General features: G+C 38.6%; 1 non-coding gene across 1 annotated transcript; it reads left to right on the plus strand.

Moving 5' to 3' along the window:
- The first annotated feature begins 21,451 nt into the window (after nt 1–21,451).
- Trnal-caa (transfer RNA leucine (anticodon CAA)) lies at nt 21,452–21,526 on the plus strand. The gene has a single exon. It is a non-coding gene; the product is annotated as a tRNA-Leu (tRNA).
- The last annotated feature ends 4,029 nt before the right edge of the window (nt 21,527–25,555 follow it).

The following is a 25,555-nucleotide window of genomic DNA, read 5'->3' on the forward strand; positions in this document are numbered from 1 at the left end:
GACGTCTGTAGTTAGATACGTTCAAGCCACACAACCAAACTGGCACACCACGTAATTTTGCACCACCTTCCGCACAAATCGACTCCTCTTTCCTAGCATACTGAAATAAAACAATAGATGCAATCAAATCAAACGTGACCTTTCAACAATTAAGGCATTACGCGTATAAATCGAGAATCACACTTGTAACGTCATATGCACCTCATAAATAAACTATTTCTGGCAGTGCGATTCTAACTCCATTGACAATGTGCTGCCATCTGTGAGTACGATGTAGAACTTTTTGCATTCCGTAACAATCGTGCCATCACAGACTAGAATGAATCGTAAACGAATCGTAGGAATCGATTCGCAATGTGAGATTGAATCGTAGGAATCGAATCGGGAAAAAGAATCGTGTTGCCCAACTCTACCGCCTATCATGAACAAAGCATTATACGGTGTTTAGTCATTTGGAGGAATATATTTTCATCTTTGCATTTTATCTTTGATAAGAAACAGCAATCAGCATAAAAGTTTATGTATATCATACATACTGGTACTGTATAAGAACTCATGCTGTAAATTTGCTCAGACACATTAGGAGTTTGTGTAGAGGTAGGACTTAACGCTATTTTCTTCGATGTTTCACGAAAACGTCAAATTTTAAGCACAGCCATAGCTTATTTTTATGGCTAGTTCACAGTTACTCATGTATCCCTTGCACTCACGCCGCTCGAGAGTGGAGATAAATTTCACATGGTTTTTCGAATAACTTGGACACTGTATCGGACGCTGGGGCATATCGGTAAATCTCGAGCCCGTTCGAAAGCGAGTATCGTTCGCCCAGCGCTAATTACAGGCGACATCACGACCTCCAACCAATCAGCTCATAAAGGGCTTTACTCGGTGGCCGTTCCCATTAATTAAGTTTTGTAGCCAAAAACTTTGTTTGCAATGTAACAGATTCACACCTGTTTTCATACCCCTCCAGAAAGTAAAGAGCGACAAATTGAAGATGAATCTTCGTTCCAGTTAGTGTTTCTTTTCTTTATTAGTCGAGTTTCAATATTTGGATATAATTTCTCTTCCTCCTGTTAGACGTTGTCTATGAAACAGTCAGACAGTGCATAAATTTTTGGAACATAACCTTTCACGCGTAAATTTTAAAGTTTTAAATAGTATTTTTTAAATTTCCACAGCCGCCAAATGATGTTAGTTTGAGGCAAAAAAGACATACATCCCCCCCCCCCCCTAACTTTCATCTGAATGGGAAGCACAAAAATTCAGACGTATTACAGATGATGTTCTTTGTACTAATGCATGATGCTGTTATAGACTCATCAGTAGCTTAGTTATTACACCACATGTACGTAACATACATGAATGAGAAAATCAAACGCATGTGAATCCCTTTTTGCGTATGTGTTTGTGTTGATGCTGTATGCAAATAATCGGCGCCTCCGGATGTTACGGAACTTCAGTTAAAGCTGCCCCATAGATATTCAAGTGGTCGACTGTGGCGTTTTCTGGAAGTGATTACAGAGCATTGTTCCAGTCATCAAGAAAAACTTAAAAAAAAAAAATCAAGTTCTACTGTTGCAGCCGTTCATTGTGTGTCTTAAAAGACAAATATCTGTGCCTTTGTAATTATTGAGCAACATGTTTTAAATTCTGAGACATAACATAAGCTTATTCCTGCACAGATGCGCTCCTTGTAGAAAAAAAGGGTAATTATTTTCTCTTAGTTTTAAACAATCTGCTGTTTTTAATAGAAGACGAAGACATTGATATCTGTGATAACGTGAATCATATAATTCCCAATTTCAGAAACAAAATTACATAACATTTCTGTGCGGTCGAATTAGTTCTTTCTGCAGTAATGCTGAAACGTTGAAGTCCGATAAAGCGGGGTCTCAATATGAATCTACTTACAGGCGCAATATTTACTTTTGCGCTTTACACGGGAATCTCATGTTCTGTTCAGACCCGTAACCAGCCACTTTCTAGATGGATGCTTGGAAGAATCCAAAACGCTTGCCCATCGGCAGCAAATGATTCATTTTGCCTCAACGGTGGCACATCCAGAGCCGAAAAGATATATAGACAAACTTTATGCTACTGTGAATGTCCTCCAGAATTTTTCGGAGAAAGATGTGAGATCAGAAGAAAAGGTGATGAAAGTAAGTCCTGTCACACGGAAGTGGAGCAACATTTTTGCTTGAACGGTGGTACATGTGTTGAAGGCAACATAGGAGAACAATTAATTTACTACTGTGTGTGTCCAAACTACTACTGGAAGGAGAAGTGCCAAACGAAATCGTTACCAGAAGGGCAGCCGTGTCCACCTGATAAGGAGGAAACTTTCTGTATGAATGGTGGTACATGTTATTTTCAGTGTCTTGAAAACGAAGAGCATTACTACTGTGACTGTCCAAGAGATTATACTGGACTTCGTTGCCAGCATGAAACATTCCCTGAGCAAGCTTGCGGACCACCATTCTATTTTCTCCTCTGCTTGAATGGGGGCACGTGTAGTCGATTGATATGGAAATATTTTGTCGTTTACAGTTGCCATTGTACAGAAGGTTTTTATGGCGTGAGATGCGAACATGAGTCGAGAAATGCAGGCCATGATAAGTGTCAAAGTGAATCATTCTGTCTGAACGGTGGAACGTGTTATGCCGTGAGCGCAGAAACCGAATCTGTTTATTTTTGTGAATGTAAAGATGGATACAAAGGTCAGAGATGTGAGTTACAATTAGAAGCCTATGGAGAGCTGTGTTCGTCTTCCTTACAAGAAACATTTTGTCGGAATGGTGGCACTTGCTATGAAGGGAACGTCACTGGAATTACCATGTACTATTGTCAGTGTCGTGTCGGCTTCTGGGGAGCTAGATGTGAAGAACAAACTATAATGCGGCTCGAATGCCCAGAGACATTAAAGCTAAATTTATGTGAGAATGGAGGAACATGTCTTGCCATTACATCCAACGGACAGGATATGATGTACTTCTGCAAATGTGTTGAAGGATTCACTGGAATAGCTTGTGAGTATTCAGACCAGATTTTGAGCACTGTAAGTGATTGCCCACCACATATGTCGAGAGAATACTGCTTAAATAATGGAACATGCTTTAAGGATATAATTTCAGATGTATCAGGCTATTATTGTGTCTGCCCTTATCCATTTCACGGGGAGAGATGTGAACTGACGTTCCCCACAGAGTCACATTGTCCAGACTTCATTCAAAAGCAGTTATGTTCACAGCATGCTACCTGTATTGAAATCACGTTGAACGACTTTGTTATTTACTACTGTGAATGTTTAGAAGGGTTCTACGGATTAAGATGTGAACATACTTCTATAACAACAGCAGAAATTGGAGAAATGGTTTGTCCACCTCCTCTGGACTCAATTTTATGTTTGAATGGTGGAACATGTATTCAAATAATAACAAGACAACTCCACAAACTTCACTTTTGCGAGTGCGTAGTGGGTTTCTATGGTCTGTCTTGTGAATATCCATACCCTCCTGTACGCAGACTTAAGTGCCCATCAGTGATAGCTGATACTCGCTGTTTAAATGGTGGTACATGTTTCATGATGATTGTAAGTAGTGTGCCAGCGTATTACTGTGTTTGCCCTAGTCAGTATCATGGAGACAAGTGTGAATCTAAAAGTGCTCGAAAGTTTGATATTCAGGATTCCTCAGGTACTCAGTGTCCAAACAATATTGCAAAATCTTACTGTCAGAATGGTGGTACATGTTACATGGAATTTAGCACTGTAGGTGAACCAGTCTACTATTGTGCCTGCTCTAGTCCTTATTATGGTGAAAGGTGTGAAGAGAAAGTTCACCGTCGTTCCCTACATCTGCCTGCTGAAATAAATGGTACACGCTCACCATTAAAGGCAGCTATAAAGTGTCAGAATGGTGGTACATGTGTTACAAATGTGACCAGTGGTGAGACAATTCCCTATTGCATTTGTCCTGCACCTTTCTATGGAGAGGAGTGTGAATTCAGTACTCTAATTTCAAATTACCGCTCCAAGCGTTTTTCAAAACTCCCCTGTCCACCAGAAAAGAACGATTATTGTCGGAATGGTGGTACATGTTACATGACTGAGACACAGGAGATCTTTTGTGACTGCCCACCCCATCTCATTGGATATCGGTGTGAATTTAATTTCGGGATACGCGGTGGAAGACTACCTTGCCCGGAAAATTTGGATGTCAACTTCTGTCAAAATGGTGGTACATGCTATATGGAGCGTGGCATTGGTTCTCCTAGAGTCCATTGTATTTGTACCCCACATTACAGTGGAAAGAGATGTGAACAAAATGTTTATTACCATTCTCGCAGTGGCCAGTGTTCTGCAGAAAATGCTAATAAGCTTTGCCAAAATGGTGGCACATGTTTAGCGTATACTTTTACTGGTGATACAATATACTATTGCCATTGCCCTTACCCCTTTTATGGCAAAACATGTGAGCTGAAATACCCAGAACCATTCAATTGTCCAACAGAACTCCAAGCATCACTGTGTCTGAATGGTGGTTTATGTGTAGAAGCAAAATCAAATGGGCATTATATTTACTGGTGTCAGTGCCCAGAAAATTACTATGGAGCTAGATGTGAGCACATTCAGCGAAGACAACTTTTTTGCCCACCACCTTTTAATACTGTTTTGTGCAAGAACGGTGGTTCTTGTGTCAATGCCATAGACAGTGAAGGACAACAAATTTTTTTCTGCCAGTGTGATAAAGCGTTTACAGGACCATCTTGTGAATATTCTCTCCCTTATGTGCCTACACTACCTGATGTCTGCCCACCAGCTATGAAAGCAACCTTCTGCCTGCATGGTGGAAAATGTCAAGTGCATCGATTCATGGACAGTCTGACATATTTTTGCAGGTGCCCTTATCCTTATCATGGTGAGAGATGTGAGCATATGTTTTCTGCTGTATCACCTTGTTCACAGAGTGTTGGTTCTTGTCTATGCTGCAATGGTGGTGAGTGTTCCAAAATAACCTTGGATAACTGTGACATTTACTACTGTCGTTGTGCAGAAGGCTACTATGGAGCTAGATGTGAACATGCTCATGAAACGCAACAGGAATGCCCACGTCCATTTAGTACTGAATTGTGCAAGAATGCTGGCACATGTGTATCCATCATGACCAGTGGCAAGCAGAATCTTTACTTCTGCAAATGTGTAGAAGGATTCTATGGAATGTCCTGTGAATACCCCTATCCAGCACTACAGTTATCATGCGTCCAATGTCCTCCGTATGTTACAAGAAGCCTTTGTTTAAATGGTGGTAAATGTTGTATGGATATTGTTGTTGGAGAGCCAATCTACTACTGTGTTTGTCCTGAGCCATACTATGGCGAGATGTGTGACCTGAAACATTCCCAAGAATTAAGTTGTTCATTGCCATTCAGACTATTTTTATGCCTAAATGGTGGTTCATGTGTTCAAGGGAAATCAAATGGCTATAACATTCAGTGGTGTGAATGCACAAGAGGATACAATGGAGCAAGATGTGAACACATTCAAAATCATACTGCAAGCAATGTACTTAAATGCCCCCCTGAATTAGAGACAGATTTATGCAAAAATGGTGGTACATGTGTGGGTATAGTATCCCCTGCAGACCGTGACTTATTCTTCTGTGAATGTCCAGAAAGGTTCTATGGGTTATATTGTGAAAACTTACATACACCTGTACCTTCTGCAGTTGTGTGTCCACATGAAGAAATAGCACCATACTGCCTACATGGAGGTACATGCCTTTTTGATGCCTTTCAATTATTGTACTACTGTACTTGTGCTTATCCTTTTGCTGGTGAAAGATGTGAGTACATGCATCCTGTGCAGTCATCTTGCCCACAGTCCCTTGCTAAGTACTTGTGCCTTAATGGTGGCACATGTATTCATATAAGACTGACCCATTATGGAATTTACTTTTGTAAATGCACAGAAGGGTTCTATGGAAGTAAGTGTGAATACAATTCTGAAGATGCAGGTGTCCATACATTTAAGTGTCCACATCCATTGGATTCAGAATTATGTAAGAATGGTGGAACATGTTATGGTGTAGCTCAGTCTATTAATCGTCAAGAACTCTATTTTTGTAAGTGTCTAGAAAATTTCTATGGTCTTTCATGTGAACACCAACATGTTCATGAGGCAAATAAAGGAAAGGAATGCCCACCAGAAATCGAACGACATTTCTGTGAAAATGGTGGTACATGTTATGCAGTGAATATTGAACAAATTCATGTTTACTATTGTGAATGTCTTGATCCATACTTTGGTGGAAGATGTGAGCTCATTAATACAAAGCCGCAGTCTTGCCCGTGGATATTAAATCAATTTTTATGTCTCAATGGTGGTATATGTTCTTCCTTATTACAAAAAACTCATCAATGTGACATATACTATTGTGAGTGTAAGGAAGGATATGGTGGACATAGATGTGAAAATAAGATATTCCCTGAGATAGAGACAGAGTATTGCAGTCAACCTGGTAGTGATTGGTTCTGTCTTGGCAATGGTATATGTTTTCAAGAAGTAATTAATGGACAAAACATTTATCACTGTGACTGTAAGACAGACTTTGTTGGAGAGAGGTGTCAACTGGACGTTAAAGGGAAATCAAAACCATGTTCATATGGATATAATGAGGTATTTTGCCTGCATGGTGGCACATGTTTTCAAACTTCAGTCGATAAAGTAACAATGTTTTACTGTGAATGTCAAGATGGTTTTATTGGAGAACGTTGTGAATACAAGCAGCCCAGAATTAGAGATTGTTGCCCAGTATCCATAGATAGAATATTATGTCTGAATGGTGGGACATGTTACAAAGAAAATATCCAGCAGCAGGATTATTACATGTGTGCATGTCAAGGGCACTACTTTGGACCCAGATGTGAATATAAGCCAGTGAGTACAGAAACCTGTCAATCAGATTTAGCTGAAAACTTCTGCCTGAATGGTGGCACATGTTATTCCTTTCTGTTTGAATCAGTCACAGTCTATTATTGTCAATGTACAGATGGACACTATGGAGGAAGATGTGAACATGCAGTAAATAATACTTTAGTAGAAGGACTCTGCTCAGCAGACTTAGCTGACTGGTTTTGTGCAAATGGTGGAACATGTTTTAATATTCTAGTGTTGAATGAGCCATTTTATTATTGTGAATGCCCAAATCAATACACTGGGGCAAGATGCGAGTCTAAATTGTCTACTGAAGCTGTTACATGCTCTGTAAACATTAGTGAAGTATTTTGTCGCTTGGGCAGTGAATGCTATGATATGGTGATAGAGGGTACAATGTTTCACTACTGTGATTGCGCTGAAGGTTACAGAGGTATGAGGTGCCAGTATGAAAAATACAAACATAACTGTCCAACAATTTTGGCAACAGAATTTTGTTTAAATGGTGCTACATGTCATGTGCTTTTTTTCAAAGGTCATGTTGTTTATTATTGTGAATGTACAACTGAATACTATGGACTAAGATGTGAGACTAAATTTCCATACTCTGAAGGTATAGCGTATCCATGTGAAGAGACATTTGGTGCACATTACTGTCTGAATGGTGGAACATGCTATGAAATAGATCATCCAGATGAAAAAGTGACCTTTTGTGAGTGTCCAGAAGGCTACAATGGGTTAAGGTGTGAATTTTCTGATTATCAACCTGTAGATAAGCCAGAGTGCCCACCTCCATTACATGACACCTTCTGCAAAAATGGTGGCACTTGCTATTTGGCACCATTTAACACTACTGGCAGTCCCTACATATGTGAATGTCCAGAAGGATATCAAGGTGTACAGTGTGAATTCCATGCAGGTGAAGAAGTTATTGGTAATTGTTATCCTCCACACAATGAAAGTTTCTGCCTTAATGGTGGAACTTGTTATCAAGAGGAACCAGGACCAGATGCAGATCGTGTGTGCTACTGTCCTGCAAGCTATTATGGGCCAAGATGTGAGTCCAGTGCTACACTTTTAGCATTCCAGTGTCCACTAGCCATTGCTTCTAATTTCTGTTACAATGGTGGAACATGTTATCAGGCAGATCATGGACCTGACACAATTTATTTTTGTCACTGTCCTGAGGACTATAGGGGCTTAAGATGTGAATATGGACCTGATACGAGTGTAAATCAGACAAAATTGTGTCCTCCTCCACTTAATGAGGACTACTGTCAAAATGGCGGAACATGCTACCAGATGGACAATGGGACTAATACATTTTACTTTTGTGAATGCACTAGTGGGTTCACAGGCCCAAGATGTGAACATTGGTCGCAGAATGTAGAACCATGTGACTTTCCATTAGATACAACTTTTTGTTTTAATGCAGGTACGTGCAATCGAGTGAAAATTCCAGGGTCTACAGTTTATTACTGTGAATGTACATCAGACTTTTATGGACTTAGGTGTGAAATTCGCATGCCTTGTGCAGGGTCTGTAATTAGACGATGTGACAGAGAAAAAGAAAAGGATTTCTGCCTTAATAATGGCTTGTGCTATGAATCAGAATGTGGAGATAACACACTTCATGCCTGTACCTGTCCAAAGGGCTATACAGGAATAAGGTGTGAATTTCCACCTGCAAGAAGACTAGGGTGTCCGTATCCTCTAGACAGCTATTTCTGTCAGAATGGAGGAAATTGTGTCACCATACGGTTTGAGGGTCATGCTGTGTTTGGTTGTCATTGTCCACAAGGTTACAGTGGAGAGAAGTGTGAATTGGATATGAGTTCTAAGCACGAATTTTGTCCCATTCAGTTTGGAGAAATTTTTTGCCTCAATGGTGGGATATGTTATGAAACATCACTTATGAATGAAGTGGTGTACTACTGTGAATGTCCAGATGGATACTGGGGTGAACGATGTGAATTTAGTGGTGCCCTCAAATTCCCTTGTCCAAAGTCACTGGGCAATATATTCTGTCTAAATGGCGGTGTATGTTATATGATAATATGGGCAGGCACTGACAATTACTATTGTCAATGTCCTGGAGGTTTCACTGGAACAAGATGTGACAAAAAAATAACCCAAGAATCTCTAATGTGTCTGTCAGAGGCATGTCAAAATGGAGGAACATGTTATACAAAAATGGCTGGTGGAGAAGTGACCTACGTCTGTGAATGTCCTGGAGGATCATGGGGAGAAAAATGTGAAAATTCATATTCTGCAATAGATTCCAGAGAAATTCTTACCAATTACTCTAATATGCAATATGTCTTGAGTAACAGCTGCTGTCCTATGTTGGGGCATCGTACATATTTATCAAAATTTCTGTTATGGGTTTATTTGTTTTTCAGATTTCTTCTTAAGATTAATAATTGTTCTTACAGATTTAGTTGTTATTAACAGTTAAAGTAAAACTATGTTTTATACAAGAATAAATATTTTTTGTTTTCTTGCATTTTGTAGGTTTTTTGATATGTTTAGTACATAGAAAACAACAAGCAATCCTTCAGTTCTTTACATATCTGTCAACTGAAGCAAATACACATATGTAACAGTTCTTGCAGATATGAAGTAGAGTGTTCACCTAGATTCAGTATTAGGCAATGTAAGTGGCAGACTTCCAATCACTAGTGGCTAAGAGGTAAAATGCAGTCCGTCTACTGAGGAGACTGTTTACAAAATACATGTACTGCACATTCCAGTAGGTTGTTCAGGTGTTTAGGGCTGACAAAGGTTGGGGCTGTGAATGTGTGCAATGAAGTTCAAAATGAATGGTCACATGTTTCTGTGTCTCATGAAAGAGAATAATGGAAATGCTGGTATGTGTACTGGCAGGTACAAGAAGGCAGAATTGTGGTTCATTTGTATCATTATATACACTTGCAATCAGTATGATTTGTATATGGGTGACACACACACACACACAGAGGGAGAGAGAGAGAGAGAGAGAGAGAGAGAGAGAGAGAGAGAGAGAGATACTTAAATAGTGATTCTTCCCACAGGAAGACACCCCAACAAGTGATACAATGGAAAGTAATATCATACTATCAGTAACAGTAGTGATAATTTTAAAATGTTATTTTTGTGGAGGTCCGCAGTATCAGCGTGTTTTGAGAATGAAGACATCTTCCAATTAGCTTGTATTTTTATTATCCGTGCAATTGGCCAGTTTCAACCATGGGTCTTTTTGAAGTATCTCTCTTAAGCTTCCAGCTTCCTTCGCATTCTAATATGTTGCTGGTATAAGTGGACAGGTGTACATCATATTTCTGTGCATATTTGAGACAAAAATAATTCAATAGTGCACATGATTATGTCCATAGGCCAACACAAACAAACCTGGATACAATGATATGGCAACTATCGGTTGTGTCAGCTTATGGACGTAATCATGTTCTCTGTTGTATTGTTTTCATGTCACATACGCAAAGAAATACAATGTATACCAGCCCACATATACCAGTAATGTATTAGAATGTGTAATGAAGCTGGAAGATGTATGTTTGAAAATGACTCAGTTGAAATTGGTCATATGCATGGATAATAAAAAAAAAATACAGCGTATGTGGACCATGTTTTCTTTCTAAAAGTAATAGTTTTATTATTATTTGACTATTACAGCAAATATGTAATTGAACACACAATACAATAGCATTCAAAAATACAGAAGATCAGTGATTCAAATTATGCTGTTCTACTACAATTGAAGCATTCCTTCATCTCATAGAGTTTGTTAGTAACTAATCTTTCAAATCTTGTAGCAAAAAAAGAAAAAAAAGAGATAGTACATAAACAACCATTGATATATCTGCTACAACAATGGAACCAGCCACACACTAATCAGTTGCAGACAGCTTAGAGTCTGACAACAAGAAATGTAAGTCTCACTTAACAGTCATAGGATGTATTAATAATATTATCGGACTTAATTGGAGATTCATTGTTGGTGGAGGATTCAGTATTAGTTATCTATCTGATTATACTGATTGAAGTAGGTATGGATTATACTGATTGAATTAGGGGTGTGAAGAAAAGACATGGTGCATAAAGCTCATTGACGACTAAGTGAGTGATAAAGACCATTGATTATTGAGGATACGTAATGGCCTATTGGTAAAAATTCAGCAATTGTTATAACACTGTGAGTAAACAATTGAGTCATGGATTTGTATATATTTAAAATAGGGTGGATGTGAAGTTGCTGTAATAAATTCTAAAACATTAAAAAATTGCATGACAAATTGTTTGAAGGGTTTGTTTTGGGTTCTTTGACTGGAAGAAGACCCTAAAACAGATACCTTCAGACAATGTATCAAGAAGTGTTCCCTTAGTCTCAGTGAGTAAAGTGAACATGATTTGTAACTTAAAATTGTACAATGTGTTGAGTAATGAAATACCAACATCTGTAGTTGCAGTTGCAAGTTTATGCAGTGATGTAACTCGCACAAACCATCCAGGTAAGTATATTCAGAGATGAAATTTTTGTGCAAAATGAAGTATTACTTCTCAGGCAGAAGTAAGTAGCAGCAAGACTGCATGCATGATCCTAGATAAGCATTTATCCAGCATTCCAAAATTCAGAAGCCAGGTTCTGTGTCTAAAATCCCTTGCAACCTTATTTATGAAATGGTAATTGGTTTTGTTGCAATATGCTTATTGCGTAGTTTCACATCCATGTCCAAGAGAGCAGAGCACTTTCACAGTGTTCCTTACCAGCTCAAGAATAACATTCTCAGGTTAAGGACATTTAAAGTTCTCTTGTGTCCAGCTCTAGAATAGTTCTTACAGTAACATTATCACTAATTATTGGAATTCAAGTTTATTAGCCAACAATAACTTAAGTGTAGGTCTATGTACCTTCAAGTGATCACATATTGACAATAGAACATACTGATTAATCAGTTTTAGTCTGTAATACCCCATAACGAAGTTGGAAAATTGCTCAAGTCACACCAATACCCAAAAAGGAACGTAGGAGTAATCCGTTGAATTACAGGCCTATATCACTAACATCGATTTGCAGTAGGGTTTTGGAACATATACTATATTTGAACATTATGAAGTACCTCGAAGAAAACGATTTATTGACACATAGTCAGCACGGATTCAGATAATATTGTTCTTGTGAAACACAATTAGCTCTTTATACTCATGAAGTAATAAGTGCTACCAACAGGGGATGTCAAATTGATGCCATATTTTTAGATTTTCAAAAGGCTTTCAACACCATTTTTCACAAGCATCTTCTAACCAAACTGCTTGCTTATGGAATATCACCTCAGTTGTGCGACAGGATGTTTGATTCCTGACAGAAAGGTCACAGTTTGTTGTAATAGATGGAAAGTCATCAAGCAAACAGAAGTAATATCCAGCATTACCCTCTTTTGTTCCTGATCTATATTAACAACACAGGAGACAATCTGAGTAGCTGTCTTAGATTGTTTGCAGATGATGCTGTCATTTACTGTCTTGTAATGTCATCATGATGGAAAATGATTTAGATAAGATATCTGTACGGTGCGAAAAATTGACCTTGAATAAAGAAAAGTGTGAAGTTATTCACATGAGTACTGTAAGAAATCAGCTAAATTTCAATTATGCGATAAGTCACACAAATCTGAAGGCTGTAAATTCAGCTATATACTTAGGGATTACAGTTACAAATAACCTAAATTGGAACGATCACATAGATAATATTGTGGGTAGGGCAAACCAAAGACTGTGATTCACTGGCAGATCACTTAGAAGGTGCAACAGGTGTACTAAAGAGACAGCTTACACCACGCTTGTCCGCCCTACTCTGGAGTATTGCTGTGCGGTGTGGGATCCGCATCAGGTGGGGCTGACGGATGACATCAAAAAAGTGCAAAGAAGGGCAGCTCATTTTGTATTATCACAAAATAGAGGAGATAGTGTCACAGACATGATACGTGAATTGGAGTGGCAATCATTAAAACAAACATGTTTTCTCATTGCGACGGGATCTTCTCATGAAATTTCAATCACCAGTTTTCTCCTCCAATTGTGAAAACATTCTGTTGGCATCCAACTACATAGGGAGAAATGATCATCATAATAAAATAAGAGAAATCAGGGCTCGCTTAGAAAAATGAAGTGCTCGTTTTTCCCGCATGCCGTTCGAGAGTGGAACTGTAGAGAGACAGCTTGAAGGTGGTTCATTGAACCCTCTGCCAGGCACTTTATTGTGGATAGCAGAGTAATCACGTAGATGTAGATGTTAACTGTTAGTCACAAAGTTCAGAAAGAATGTATGGAAAGAACAGTGTGATGGAAATTGACAGATCATATTCTAGAAGCACTGTCTTGCTTTCCCCTAAACCAAACCTTGCTTTCCCTTAAGCCAAACTAAAGTTAAACACAAATAGAGACAAGGGATGAATATCAGCTGGGTTTAAAGTATCTTTTAGCAGGAAGAGAAAGTCTTACGTTATTCAGAAGACAAGCCATAACCAAGAGCTGTAGCTTCATTACCACCAGCATTGTAAAACCCTCAATCTTTTTTGTATGTAGATCCACAGCCTCCAGATATTTTTTGGAAAAAAAGTGTGTTTCAGGGAGAAAAATTTCCTGTTTGCTGCTATTAGTCAGTTTTGACTGTGAGGTGGATGTGAAACTACACAATGAAGCACACTGCAACAAAACAAATTACCATTTCATAAATAAGTTTGTAAGGGATTTATTTTAGATGCAGAACCTCAGTCCAGTTGCTTCTAAAAGCAATGCTATGTGCTTGACAGTGGCTTTACAGTGGAAATCAGCCGTAGCAGCAATTACACGAAAGATTTCACATCTTCAATGGACAATGTTTTCTTTCCTAAAAGTCTTATTATCAAAAAAAAGTGAAACATTTGTACTAGCTTAAAAGACTCAAAGAATGGAAGAAATTCAGTCTGGATTATTATCAACCAGAAGGTAAATAAAAAACAGCCAGGCACAAGAAATTCTGATGTCAGGTAACTGCAGAAATAATGGCACATTGGCATGACTGGCATCACATTCAATGATTACTGGCTTACAATGCCAAAAACCATTGCACCTGATAATAAACAGCCAAGTGCAAATCCATTGTATTTCCTCTGAAAAACATTATTTCCCCACCAACATACATTTGCTTCAAAATTACAACACCTACTGGGATTACAAAAAGTCATTATATCCTTATGATGCAGTAATTCTTGAGGCAGAGTTTTAAAATCTAGTACTGACCTGATACGATGACACTTAAACATCTTTGCAATCTTTCAATATCTGAAGTCACATATCCTATAAAAATAAATTATAATATAGTGACATGCATCTACAAAAATCGAGATATGCAAAATACCTTTAATTACTTTGAGAGTAGCCTACAACAGAACACTGTATCATGTTTTTTCAGCATAATTCATTCTCTCCCTGTCAGTCTAGCTACTGTAAAAGTTTCTCTTCAGAGAAATGCAAATATGGTCTCACAAATGAGGTTCTCACTGAGTGCAACAATAAAAACTCTCCTGATTGCATATTTTGTTACCTTGCCAAGGCATTTATAGGTTTCTGCATAAAACTGTGCATGGTTAACTATGTTGGTCTAGGACTAATGGTAGCAGTCTTGAATGGATGGATTATTATGTTCATTACAAAAAGGATGAAGCCACATTGACTTACTGAACCAGAGAAATAACATTTAACTCAAGACCACACACCAAAAAGCAAAAGTGTTGAGTCCTTAGCAGGCACATAAAAATGAGAATGAGAACTTTGCTAGTTTCAGAAGAAATTCTTTGAAGGTCTACTCTATCTTCTCAAAGGATTTTTTTACAAAAGTGGCCAAGTTTTCATTCTGTGTCATTTGTTCCTGTCGGTGACTCAACGTTTCTGCTATTCAGCGAGGGGTTCCCTTTCTCCTGAATTATTTACATTCTGCGTGAACATCCCTTACTGAATTTAAGTCAGAATTAAAGAACACAGGGATTCCTATGAGATTCCATATTGATTCTAGTTGTATTTCTGTTGTACAGAAATGACCTTGTAAAAACTTTGAAGGATTGCCCCAAAACTAATTTTTGCTGACGCACATGCATAGTAAACAAGGACCATTCACTCATTCATATTGTTCCATAGGTCCTTTGAAAAATTAAAACCTTTAGATGTGTGGAACAAGTCAAAGCAGACATTAACAAAAGGTAAATAATACAAATTTAGTATGCATTCTTTATTAATAATAAACTAGACTTGCTATCATTGCTTATGTCAGCTAAATTTAATCAAATAAATTGGAAAGAAAACTGTTGCTATGAAAAAATCTGTTGTCTCCTTAGTTATACTAAATAGAGGCTTTTTATCTCCTAACTATAGCTTAATATTTACTTGGAAAATAATTATTTTTTGACAATATGATATAATGGGATAGATAAAAAATCTACTCACCAAGCAGTGGCAGGAGAACACACTAAAAAAATAAAGTCTTACATATGCAAGCTTTTAGAGCCAATGGCTCCTCCTCCTAGCAGAAGGGCTGAAAGAGAAGAAAAATGGGTGAAGGAAAAGCACTGTAGAGGTTTAGAAAAAGGTGTATAGTTTGGAAAAGTCACCCAGTACCCCGAATCATAGGAGACTTACCAGACAGATGAGAAGGAAAGACTGATTGTTGGGGACTGCCAAAATCAGCCTTTCCTTCTCATTCTGTCTGCCAAGTCTCCCTTGACCCGTGTTTCTGGGTGACTTTTCCAAACTCTACCCCTTTTCCTAAGCCTCTCCAGTCCCTTTCCTTCACCCCTCTTCCTTCCCCTTCTGCCAGATGAGGAGCCATGGGTTCTGAAAGCTTGCTCAATATATTAGTACTTTTTTAAAGAAAGTAATTACCTATATACGTAAATACAGTCACATGTATCCAGCAATCACAGGCCCTGTAGTCCATGCACTGCCTCCGCAAACTGCTTCCATTCCTTTCTGTTTTGTGCTTGGTTCCTCCAGGTCCTTCACCAGGTCATCCATCCAGCACTGCCTTAGTCGGCCTACAGAGTGCCTTGTGTTTGGTTTCCCCTCAATTGCCTTCTTCACCTGTCTTTCTTCTAGTCAACATGGCCTGCCCACTGTATTATTTTGCTCTTCAGCATCTGTAGGATTGTTAGTTGTTGCATGAAGAGGTAGATTTCCTCATTCTTCCTCGTCCACCATTCTCCTTTACCTAAGATGGGTCCCCATATCTCCCTCATTACTCTTCTTTCACATATTATTAATTTTTCCTTTTCTTGTTTAGTCATTCTCCAGGTTGCTGAGACATACATGACTGCTGGGTATATTACTGTGTTACATATTCTCATCTTAATTTTCACAGATATTGACTTCGAGCTGAGTGTTTCCCTGAGGGAATACATGTATTTTATTTCCACTGCTATTCTTTCATTGATGCCCATTCCTATACTGCTGTCACTGCTAAACCAAGATCCCATGTGTTTGATCTGGTGAACTTTCTTGAACCTCATACCATCTACCTCAAGAAATTCTTTCTGCTCTTGTCTTCTTCCTAATTGCATGAACTCAATTTGACTTGATTCACCTTTTGCCAGAGTATTTTACTACTTGCCATGAAGCCTTACAATGAACACTGCTATTTACCAAGTAGCTAAAAGAACTTTTCAGTCCTTGACTCTTTGTATTCAGCCAATTCTTGAAGGATTGGCTAATGAGGTGCACCTTTAATTTTGTTTCGAACTAGTTAAATTTCCAATTTATTGCTTTATATTAGATAGATTGTGGAATCTCTGTCAAAGTTATTTCCAAGAACCACAATTGATCTACTAATATTGGAAGACATTAATGGTCAAATATCAGATGAAGCAGTATGTGTGAAATTCTTTTGGATCCAGCTGGATAACACATTAGAATGGAGTCAAGACTATTAGGAAGCTCAGTTCAGCAGTGCCTATCTCTATACACAGCTTCCACTGTATTGATCTGCAGATCACACCCTCTTGTCTTATTGAATTATCTTGTAGTCCAATGCAGGTAGTATGAAGAAATGAAAGAGCAGTTAGAATATTGTGTGTTAAGAATGGTGACCATTTTCTCAACTACAAAAAAAATTTAACCACGTTGAACCAGGTCAGCACCTACATAAGAACAACAACAAGTTTCTCGAATATGAAAATACTTCAGCACATTGAACCAGTGACTCGGATGGTTCTTCAACCATGTAGGTTGCAGGTTCCTCAACTTCCACCCTAGTGTGGCGGCTTTCCAGGTTCGGTTAAATAGGTCCCAAGTCCACTACATGCAGGAAGCGATTACATGGGTAGCAGGGGCTGCATTTAAGGGACTTAATGGTTTTTTAGGTTAGAGGATCATGGGAAAGTGTAGTAAGGACTTCAGTTTCAAAGAGACCAGAGAGAGGGCAGACATAGGAAAAACCAATATTGTAGTTGTAAATTGTTGTAGCTGTGTTAGAAAAGAACCAGTTCTCCAAGCGCTAACAGAAAGCATTGAATCATAAATCGTTATAGGCTCAGAAAGCTGGAATAAATTCTGTTGAAATTTTTATAAAATGCCTCTGTCCAGAAAGGATAGATTAAATACAGTTGGTGGTGGAGTGTTTATTGCTGTTAGAAGTAGTTTACCTTGTAGTGAAATTGAAGTAGATAGTTCTTGTGAGTTAGTATGGGTGAGATTATACTTGCTGAATAAATTAATAATTGGCTTCTTTCACTGACCCCCCCCCCCCCTCCCCCCAAGACTCAGGTGACAGTTACTAAACAGTTCAAGGAAAACTTGAATATCATTTCAAACCAGAACCCAACTCATCCATGTATAGGTGGTGGTGATGATATGTGTTCAAAGAAGGTAGTAAGCATGAAACATCATCCAAAATCATACTGAATGCCTTCTCAGAATATTATTTTGTATGACTACTTCAGGAGCCTACTCAAAGTGTAAATGATTCCAAAAACATACTTGACCTAGTAGCAACAAATGAGCCTGACCAAATAAGGAGCATCATGACAGACACAGGGATTAGTGATCACAATATTGTTGTAGCTAGACTGAATACAGTAACATCCATACCCACCAAAAATAATCACAAAATACATCTATTTAAAAAAACATATGAAATGTTGCTTGACACCTTCCTAAGAGACATTCTCTGCTCTTTCCAATCTGACTGTGTAAGTGTAGACCAGATGTGGTTTAAATTCAACAGCAATTGAGAGATATATACTAAATATATTAATAAGAGTTGGTACTGATCTCCCACAGTACACAAAACAGGTTAAAAAAAAACATGCCAAATTTAAAAGAATGCAATATCCTCAAGATTGATGAAGTTATTCAGAAGCTCACAATTTAGCACGAACTACAATATGAGACGCTTTTGATAGTTCCCACAACAAATCTCTGCCTCAAAATCTGGCAGTAAACCCAAAGAGATTTTGGTCATATGTAAAGCACACTAGTGGCAAGATGCAATCAGTACCCTCACTGCTCAATAATGATGGTGATCTTATTGATGACAGTGCCAGGAAAGCAGACTTACTAAATATGATTCCCTGAAATTCCTTCACAAAAGAAGACAAAGTATACTCCAGAATTCCAATCAAGAACAACAGCTGACCTGAGTAACTTTGAAGAAGATATCCTCAGAGTAGCAAAACAGCTTAAAATATTTAAGAAAGGCTTGACTTCTGGTCCACATTGTATACCAGTCAGGTTCCCCTCAGAGTATGCTGATACAATAGCTCCATACTTAGCAATCATATACAACTGCTTGCTCATAGAAATATCCATACCCAAAGACTGAAAAGTTGCACAAGTCACACCAATTCCAAAGAAAGGAAAGAGGAGTAATCTGCTGAATTACAGATCCATATCACTAATATCAGTTTGCAGTAGGATTTTAGAACATATATTGTGTTCAGACATTACGAATAACCTAAAAAAAAAATTATTGGCAAATAGCCAACATGGATTCAGAAAATATTGTTCTTGTGAAACACAAATAGCTCATCCTTCTCAGGAAGTAATGAGTGCGATCGATAGGGTATGTCAAGTTGCTTCCACATTTTTAGATTTCCAGAAAACTTTTTACACTGTTCCTCACAAGTGACTTCTAATTAAATTGCATACCTATGTTCGGTCTCAACTGTGTGACTGGATTTGTGATGTCTTGTCAGAAAGGTCACAATTCATAATAAGTGATGGAAACTGATGTCGACTAAAACAAGTAATACCTGGTATTCCCCAAGGATATGTTCCTGATCTACATAAACGATTTAGGAGAAAATCTGAGCAGTCCTCTTAGATTGTTTGCAGATGATGCTGTCATTTACTGTCATGTCAAGTCTTCAGATGATCAAAATTGATTGCAAAATGACGTGGATAAGATATCTGCATAGTGCAAAAAGTGCAAGTTGACCCTAAATCATGAAAAGTGTGAAGTCATCCACATGAGCACTAAAAAGGATCCACTAAATTTCAATTACATGATAAATCACATAAATCTAAGGCTGTAAATTCAACTAAATTCTTAGGGATTTCTGTTTTGAATAACTTAAACTGGAACAATAACACAGATGATTTTGTGGGGAAAGGAAACCAAAGATTGTGATTTATTGGCAGAACACTTAGAAAATGTTGCAGATCTACTAAAAAGACTGCTTACACTTTGCGTGTCCAACCTCTTCTGAAATATTGCTGTGTGTTGTGGAATCTGTATCAGATAGGATTGATGGAGGACATCAAAAAAGTTTAAAGAAGGACATACTTCGTATTATTGTGAAATAGGGAAATGTGTGCCATGGATATGATACACAAATTGGGGTGGCAGTCATTAAAACAAAGGCGTTTTTCACTGTGGCAGGACCCTCTCATGAAATTTCAGTCACTAATTTTCTCCTCAGGTGGTGAAAATATTTTGTTGACGTCCACCTACATAGGGAGAAATGATTGTCGTAATAAAATAAGGGAAATCAGAGCTCACACAAAAATATTTTAAGTGTTCATTTTTCCTAACCGCGTTTTGAGAGTGGGGTGGTAGAGGAGTAGCTTAAAGGTAGTTTGATGTACCTTCTGCCAGGCACTTAATTGTGAATTGTAGAGTAATCATACAGATGTAAGTGTATATTTCAGTAATGCTTAACAACAGATTTGTAGGAAATGCAGTTCCAGTATTTGTGTATGCACAATAATATATGAGTATACTGGTACAGAGTAGGCAATTCCATACTTTATTAGCTGGGTAGACAGTACACTGTGACACTCAAGTCAGAGGTACAGAGGGAACTGAAATCAGAGTCAAAGACGTTGTTGTTGCCTGCTGCTCAGGGCATATGATAATGATATTTACAGTGACAGATGATAAATAGTTGCTGTGTCACTTATCACACCCGTAACTCTGGATTTTGTAAAATGCCTTGGAAACTTCAGGGTGAAAGATATCTTTGTGAGTTTTGACATTGTTCCATTATACACTAGGGCATCTCTAAGAGAGGCACTAGAGCTTATTGGTAAAAAATCCAGTGAGAAGACTATTGACCTTTTGAGGCATGTCATGACCTTCACATATTTTGTGCTTAATGAAAATTACTATCAACAAACAGGAGTCACAATGGGCAGCCCACTCCTGCCCGTGGCCACGAATTTGTATATGGAGTACTTCTAGGAGAAAGCCCTGGTATCATCCAAATGGAAACCCATGCATTTTTTCTGTTATGTGGATGAGATGTTCATCATCTGACTTCATGGAAGGGACAAACTGTCAACTTGCTTACACATTTGAACTTCATACATCCCAAAATCAAATTCACTAAGGATACCGAAGCTGAAGGAGGATTACCATTCCTGGATGTCATGGTCAAGAGAAGGGCTGATGGCCTCCTGAGCCATGGTGTGTACCAGAAGAAAAAGCACGCTGACCTGTATTTGCTTGCAGACAGGTGCCACTACCCTGCGCTAGTACACAGGACGCACAACACCATTTCATATGCAGAGAGTCTGCCCCAGTAGGTGGAACACATCAGAACTGTATTCCAAAAGATTGGGTACCCTGAATGGAAGATAGGCAGCTCTTCACCCCACCACAATAGTACAAACTGTAGAGACAAAAAGTCATGGGGGATGTGGCAGCCACTGTCTTTATACCATACACAGGGCACTATGAGAAAAAATCAGATGCATATTGAAGAGTCACCAAGTAAAAATTGTGAAACTTCCTGGCAGATTAAAACTGTGTGCTGGACTGAGACTCGAACTCAGGACCTTTGCCTTTCGTGGGCAAGTGCTCTACCAACTGAGCTACCGAAGCACGACTCACACCCCATCCTCACAGCCTCACTTCTGCCAGTACCTCATCTCCTACCTTCCCAACTTTACAGAAGCTCTCCTGCGAACCTTGCAGAACTAGCACTCCTGAAAGAAAGGATATTGCGGAGAGGTACTGGCAGAAGTGAGGCTATGAGGACGGGGCGTGAGTCGTGCTTGGGTAGCTCAGTTGGTAGAGCACTTGCCCGCAAAAGGCAAAGGTCCCGAGTTCGAGTCTCGGTCCGGCACACAGTTATAATCTGCCAGGAAGTTTCATATCAGCGCACACTCTGCTGCAGAGTGAAAATCTCATTCTGGAAGTAAAAACTGTCTTTCGCGTGCCCAGTAAAGTATGGGTATTGTTGGAAAGCATCAAAGATGATCTTGGTTTGCAGAAGGCCGACGTATGCCAGGTTCCATGTCAATATGGAAAGGTATGAATTGGTCAGACAGTGCACACCATTGAAGTTCATTACTGAGAACATCAGAGGTACACTTGACTGATGTATCCCGAGTCAGTGGTAGCAGAGCACTGTTTGTCTGAGAATCACCGACGGAGTATGAATGTACCGATATCTTCAGGTTCCAATTACTGGGGCAGCGTTCTTAGAGAGGCTGTAGAAATTTGTACCAGGGATGATCTCATTAACTGAGATTGTGGCTATAATCTTGGCAAGGCTTTGGAACCAGTACTGAGTTTAATTAAGAAGACTGTCAGCAAACAAAACAATCTGATGGCCAGGGTGAACAGAGCACCTACATCAATGCTACCACATATGCCAATGCTAGTGTCTTTTTTACCACCGACACGTGGCCACAGGCATAGACAGAGGGGGCAGGGGATGTTAGTTGTCCCCACGTCCTCACGAGCTCAGTTCGTAAACTAAAGAATCACAGTTACTCTCTTGTTCATAATTAGTAAATGTGGAATCTACCTGTACTTTAGCGGTGATCCAGTTATTAAACCAAGACATTCCCACTTCAAAAACTGTATCATTATCTTTGGCTGAACAAATTAAATCAATTTGTATTTAGTCACAAGTTTAGTATTATTTGTTGAAAGCACCATGTCTGATTGTGGTTCAAACAACATGCCTGTTGTCTGTGGTACTATTACTAATGCATTAATGGATCACACTGTCAAGGCAAAAATTAGAATTATAGTGAATATGGTTGAATAGTTCTAAGAGTGAAATGATGAATGAAATACAAATGCAACTATTTAGGTAGTTAGTTGGGTTTTCCCAGAGTAATACCTGACAATATTCTTTTTGTTTCTGCAGCCAGATTGTGAAGTCATCATGTCACAATATTTCCACAGTCAACCTGGCCATCATCTTCAAGTGAGTAAACTGTTGCATGAAGTCGCCAGAACTGAATTCAGACTGCAAATGGCAGATCCTTTATACACTGCAGAAGACCAATAGCGCATGTGCAAGAAATTGTCATAACTGCTGTCTAGTGCGAGAGAACATATAGCACAGCAGTGTTGGAAGTTGGTGAAATTGATAAATCAAAAGCTATTCTGATGGCTGAATCATAGATTGTTGTCTTTTAATGTCTGATAAAACAAGAGTTTTAAATGTGACGTAACACTAGAACAGTGGGAGGGGTCAAAATGACCCGTGTCATACGTTTTTCGTTCACTGTCATATCCAATTTATTTACTTCGTTAATGAAATTATATGACTCTTTCTAATTTTTTCTCCTCTTTCCGAAGATGTTTTAGTATTTACAAAATATTTTAATTTTCTTTGCCATTTCATTCAGTATACGTAGAATGCCGGAAGTGGTCAATTTGACCCCAATGTAATTTCTCTTCTGAATATAAGTAAACTATCCAACAACACAGTGGCAAGAGTGAGCAGTAACACAGAGCAGTTGCCCCTCATTGTTACAACTTGGCACGTGTACATTCCAGTCTGCCACAGCTTATGTTGTGTCTCTCAGGCAGTCTTTGTCCGTGAAATGTTTTTGAACATGTATCGTCAGCATGGACTTTCTGATGAAGAAATGTTACAACTCTTAGAGAATTATGAAGTTGAATCAGAAACTGACTTCACTGATGAAGATGATGATTGTGTACCTGGCAAGTGAAGATGAAGCCTTTGTGAACAAGGGGAGATTAGTGGAAGAGGTTTCAGATGCTGATATATGTCAATCATCACCTCTTTCACCAGAGCAGGTACAGCTGGAAGCATCTATAAAGATGATTGCAAGGGATGGAACTGTATGGGAGATTGGAAATTATTTATGTTCTGGAAGGTGGTCAGCTGTGAATGTTCTGCAGGATGGGAGGAGGTCCTACTGCTTATGCTTGCCAATGAGTAGACAGGTCTGCCTTCTATCTTATTATTAATGAAGCAGTGCTATGCCTCATGAAGAAATACACAGAATCAAATGCTCAAAAAGTACTAAAAAGCAATGACTGGACTGTGTCACTTGAGGAACTGGAGAAACTGATAGTCATCTTGTATGTTTGGGGTGTATGTCTGTGGATGATCTCTGGACGCACTCTTGGGGGCCTGCTTTTATTAAGGACATTATGCCAAGGGACAGATTTCTGGGGCTTAGATTTCTCCATTGTGGCAGCCATCAAATTCGCTCTTGTATCTGAAATTTGGGGAAAGTTCTTCGAAAACAGTATTCACACTTGCCGCCCGGGAGAAAATGTATCAATTGACTAGCAACTGTTACCAAGCAAAGCAAGAGGCAGGTTTACTCAATTCATGTCCAACAAACCAGACAAATACGCTCTCAAATTCTGGCTGGCTATTGATTTAATGACAGAGTATATGTGTAACACTTTCCCATACCTTGGCAAAGAGGACATATATAGAGAGAAACAACCACTTGGAGAACACGTCGTTCTGCATCTCATGGAGCTATTTGCAAATCAAGGAAGAAATTTGACCATAGACAATTTCTTTAAGTCTCTTCAACTTGCTAAAAAAGTCAAAGAAAAGAAAACTTCATTATTTGGTACAATGAACAAGATCCACTGTGAAATCCTCGATGAAGTAAGGAAACCAAATGCTGAAATACATTCCACCACAATACTACACAATAGTGGTGGCACAGACTGCACCTTGACTGTATACCAAGGAAAGAATAATACAAATGTCATTCTTCTGAGTATGCTGCATATTGCAGTAGCAATAAGCAAGGAAGGAAAGAAAAAACCTGAAAGTGTAACGTTCTACAATGCAATAAAGTATGGGGTGGGTGTGGTTGATCAAATGATCTGTAAATATACTACACAGGTTGCATGTAGGAGATGGTGAATGCATGTCTTCTACAACATATTGGACATGGCAGCAGTAAATGCATGGGTCATCTGTAACATAGTAACGAACAAGAAAATGAAAAGGAAGTAGTTCATACGTCAACTGGCAATTGTACTCATCGGAATGAAAGAGCAAGAACATCAGGCAGAGGAAGAGAATATGGGACTGATATCACCTAGAAAGTGGAGGAAGTGCCAATTCAGAATCTGCAAAGACTACAAAGCCATGCAGAAAATGTGCACGTTAAACAGAAATCACCTGTTCTATATGCGTCTATCAGCTTCAGATGACTTTAGTGAAAAGTAATACAGAGCTGTTTGTAAACACAGATGAGAGTAAAATGGACCAAATATACTGAATGTGTCTTGAAGATGGTATGAATAGTTAATAAATTAAAATTTATAATTAAGAAACTTGTTAGCAGTAGTGACAATAAATTTGTATGATACATTGTTGTTCGAATAAATTAGTAATTATTGTTTATAATTTAAATAATTGTTGTGATTACTAGAAATAATGTACGTATTAAGAAAAATACCAGAGTACTCGTTTAAGTCAAATAGGAAAATATTTTATGTGATGTCAAAATTACCCCTTTCCACCTTTTTAGGAATGTCAGAAACTCTGCCATTCTAGTGTTAAAGTGTAACCCTTGTCTTCGTTTATAAGATTGTCCGATAGTTGAATCTCAGTTGATTCTTTTAAAAAACAGTCCCAGTAGCGAGATGCAGGCAAGCTTGTCAGCTTTGATATAGTGTCAGTTTTTACCTGGCTTCCTCTTGAAGAATCCTTGCAGTTAATTGGTGAAAAATTGAACAAGGAGACAACTAAGTTTTGTCGCAATGTGCCAAAGGCAAAGTTCTTTTCATTCAGTGGCAAAGTTTTTGAGCAAATTGATGAAGTGGGTATGGGGCGCCCACTGCCCCGATAGTCACCATTTTATTTATGGAGGATACTAAAAACACGGCACTGAGGATGGAATTTTTAAAAC

The sequence above is a fragment of the Schistocerca nitens genome, chromosome 2 (assembly GCF_023898315.1).
Source record: "Schistocerca nitens isolate TAMUIC-IGC-003100 chromosome 2, iqSchNite1.1, whole genome shotgun sequence".
NCBI classification, from domain to species: Eukaryota; Metazoa; Arthropoda; class Insecta; order Orthoptera; family Acrididae; genus Schistocerca; species Schistocerca nitens.